Raw genomic sequence first — 4,256 nt, 5'->3', positions numbered from 1 at the left:
TGGGCTGTCGCCGGCCAACGTGTTGTTGGTGTTTTTTCAATGTATGCTTCAGAAACGGGTCATGACAAGGCGTTCCCCATAGCGACCCCTAGAGGACGCAGTGTCTCGTTCCCTACTCAGGGAACCATGGTTACATACGTAACCTGAGACGATTTTCAGCAAGCATATATAGCAACAATATTATTTATTTAAATAAATGAAATAAATTAAATAAATGAAACCTTAGTGAGAATAAGCGACTTCTTTCAAAAAAAAAAAAATCATAATTATTCCAAACTTTTTACTGGTATCTATGTACGTATGTATTGCCCCCATGCATTAAACTTTAAGCACACCTGTAGACACCATTCTGGTATATTTTCTTTGTAGTTTACGGCGCTTCTTTTCCGGAGGTCTGTAATAGCCGAGCCATAGTGTTGGATAAGGATTCTCTGCTGTAGGTTTCTTGTCAACAAAGTGAAAGCTGCACACGTACAGATTCTTCGGAGGCTTTTTCAAATAGAGGTTCCGAAGCCAAATCCTTCTGTCCTCTTCAGCAGTAGGCAGTCGATAGAAGGAAAACCACTGTGGACAGGAGCACTCTGATTTTGTGAACGGTTTGTGTTCTGGTATATTTTCTTTGTAGTTTACGGCGCTTCTTGTCCTGTGTTCTTTAATAGCCGAGCCATAGTGTTGGATAAGGATTCTCTGCTGTAGGTTTCTTGTCAACAAAGTGAAAGCTGCACACGTACAGATTCTTCGGAGGCTTTTTCAAATAGAGGTTCCGAAGCCAAATCCTTCTGTCCTCTTCAGCAGTAGGCAGTCGATAGAAGGAAAACCACTGTGGACAGGAGCACTCTGATTTTGTGAACGGTTTGTGATCATAACACTCTTGTTTTAGCCACAAGTTTAGTTTCGTTCTGTTATTGTGACAGCCGCGAACTGCACACGTCGTCCCAGAACTTCTCAAAGACATTCTATAACGACTCAAACGCAAAACTAACGGCGTACGCTAGGTTACTTTTATCAGTTACACACAAAACACCAGCCTACTGGAAATCCCGCCCATCTAACTCAAATATAAAGAGGTCTTGTTTGGAAGACTGCAAAAATAACAAATGAAACAATAAATGTAGCAAACAAGGCAGTGAAACTGGTTTACTCTATCTGAGGACGGGATAACTCGTTTTCACTGTTCTGACTTACTGATATTGTTACTGATTTTCCTCTTCTCTATTATTTAATTGCCCTAAAAGTGTATTACCGTAAATTGGAGAGAGCCCAAACTTGGCAGGATGGTCCCTTTGGGTCAAATTCTCTAAATATCATTAAGATTAACCAACAAACATGGCCAGCACCAACTTATAAAATCAAATCTGATTTGCCGACCTTCATGAAAACCAACATTTTTATATATAGTTTCAAATATGAGACTGTCTATAAAAACTTTGTTGGCTGGTTTTAGCTGGTCGCCAGCCTTGTCTTGGCTGGTCAGCAAGCTGGTTTTGGGGTAGTGTCCACTTCTTTAGCTGGTCTGGCTGGGAGACCAGCTAAAACCAGCTTAGCCAGCTTTAGCTGGTCGTCCAGCCTGGTCAGCTGGTCAGTAGGCTGGTTTAAGAGGGGTTTTGGACACTTCTTTAGCTCGTCAGGCTGGTCTTAGCTGGCCAGGCTGGGAGACCAGCTAAGACCAGCTACCATTTACAACTTGTCTGTAAACATTTGAATGTGATATCTGACCATGTCCATATAATGAATGTCAGTCCAACAATCTTCCTTTGTGTTCCAAAGAAGAAAGAAAGTGACAACATGAGGAAAGTAAATGAAAATTTTCATTTTGAGTAAACTATTGCTTAACTAATGCAATAAAGCTGGTGGAGTTATCCTGAAGCTGCTCTTGAAGCATCTTTATTGTGATGCAGGCATAAAAGTATTTCATCAATACGAATTAAAGAGCTTCACCTTACAGTGGTGAAATTCAGGTGTCGTTTAGAGTGTTGTAATTTATACTCTGCAGTGTTGTGCAGTATTTTCACTGATCACATAAACTGGGTTTTAACAGTGACACACTTGTTTTCAAGTTCCAAGTGGAAGGCATAGTCTGTTGACACAAGGACCTCCTCTGTGCAGCATGTGTGCTCATCATGACAACACATGCATAACTAAACATCCTTGCTCTGTTGTCAAGGTCACCATGATGTCTTCCTCAATGCAATGACTCGACCAGAACTGTGAACTGAGAGGCGATTTAATTGCTGGAAAATGCTTAAAAACTTCAGAGTTGAATAGGATTTAACCAAAGAGTCATTCAAATTCCATTTAAAAATATGGCTTTTTACTGTCTTCTGCTGTCAAAGAGAGAGGATTTTGTGGTTTCTAATGGATATAAGTTTGCACTTCATAATAACATAATGTGTACACTTATAAACACAAAACTATGCACAAGACTATAATCTAAAAGCAAATCTCCAAGTATGGGGTGAAGTAGCAGCGCTTCCCAATTGCTCCATGGGACAAGATTCCCCAGACTATTGCAGAGCTGCAACTGAGCTACAAACAAATCTATAATAACAAGCATTAGCAATCTGGCAATGAAGATTGAAAGCAATCTTCTAATGAAGGGAAGTGTGTAGCGGCCTAAAAACTAACTAAAGCCGCAGGAGTTGAGTGAGGGAATAAATTGTGACATGTCAATCATCCTTTACGTTTGTGTCTTGAGATTTATTTTATCCACCGAATACTTGACCAACATTGTGGCATTTCTTGAAGGATCAGAAGATTTGAATCAATACAAAAGTTTGAATGAATATAAGGTCAACAAAAAATGTGTGCTCCCACACTCACCCGTTATTAGCAAACAGGTTAATTTGCTGATTACAGCCTTGCAAAAAAAAAAAAAAAACAGCTAAAACCAGCCTAAGCTGGTTGGCTGGTTTTAGCTGGTCGTCCAGCCTGGTCAGCTGGTCAGTAGGTTGGTTTAAGAGGGGTTTTGGCCACTTCTTTAGCTCGTCAGGCTGGTCTTAGCTGGCCAGGCTGGGAGACCAGCTAAGACCAGCTACCATTTACAACTTGTCTGTAAACATTTGAATGTGATATCTGACCATGTCCATATAATGAATGTCAGTCCAACAATCTTCCTTTGTGTTCCAAAGAAGAAAGAAAGTGACAACATGAGGAAAGTAAATGAAAATTTTCATTTTGAGTAAACTATTGCTTAACTAATGCAATAAAGCTGGTGGAGTTATCCTGAAGCTGCTCTTGAAGCATCTTTATTGTGATGCAGGCATAAAAGTATTTCATCAGTACGAATTAAAGAGCTTCACCTTACAGTGGTGAAATTCAGGTGTCGTTTAGAGTGTTGTAATTTATACTCTGCAGTGTTGTGCAGTATTTTCACTGATCACATAAACTGGGTTTTAACAGTGACACACTTGTTTTCAAGTTCCAAGTGGAAGGCATAGTCTGTTGACACAAGGACCTCCTCTGTGCAGCATGTGTGCTCATCATGACAACACATGCATAACTAAACATCCTTGCTCTGTTGTCAAGGTCACCATGATGTCTTCCTCAATGCAATGACTCGACCAGAACTGTGAACTGAGAGGCGATTTAATTGCTGGAAAATGCTTAAAAACTTCAGAGTTGAATAGGATTTAACCAAAGAGTCATTCAAATTCCATTTAAAAATATGGCTTTTTACTGTCTTCTGCTGTCAAAGAGAGAGGATTTTGTGGTTTCTAATGGATATAAGTTTGCACTTCATAATAACATAATGTGTACACTTATAAACACAAAACTATGCACAAGACTATAATCTAAAAGCAAATCTCCAAGTATGGGGTGAAGTAGCAGCGCTTCCCAATTGCTCCATGGGACAAGATTCCCCAGACTATTGCAGAGCTGCAACTGAGCTACAAACAAATCTATAATAACAAGCATTAGCAATCTGGCAATGAAGATTGAAAGCAATCTTCTAATGAAGGGAAGTGTGTAGCGGCCTAAAAACTAACTAAAGCCGCAGGAGTTGAGTGAGGGAATAAATTGTGACATGTCAATCATCCTTTACGTTTGTGTCTTGAGATTTATTTTATCCACCGAATACTTGACCAACATTGTGGCATTTCTTGAAGGATCAGAAGATTTGAATCAATACAAAAGTTTGAATGAATATAAGGTCAACAAAAAATGTGTGCTCCCACACTCACCCCCTTCTTTCCCTGACATCCCCTACCCACAACAGGTGTTTTAACTCTCAAATAATTAATGACACGCCCACATTT

Source organism: Sinocyclocheilus rhinocerous, unplaced genomic scaffold, assembly GCF_001515625.1.
Source record: "Sinocyclocheilus rhinocerous isolate Xijiao unplaced genomic scaffold, SAMN03320098_v1.1 scaffold996, whole genome shotgun sequence".
Taxonomy (NCBI): Eukaryota; Metazoa; Chordata; class Actinopteri; order Cypriniformes; family Cyprinidae; genus Sinocyclocheilus; species Sinocyclocheilus rhinocerous.
The sequence above is the reverse complement of the archived record's forward strand: the minus strand, read 5'-3'. Positions refer to the sequence as shown.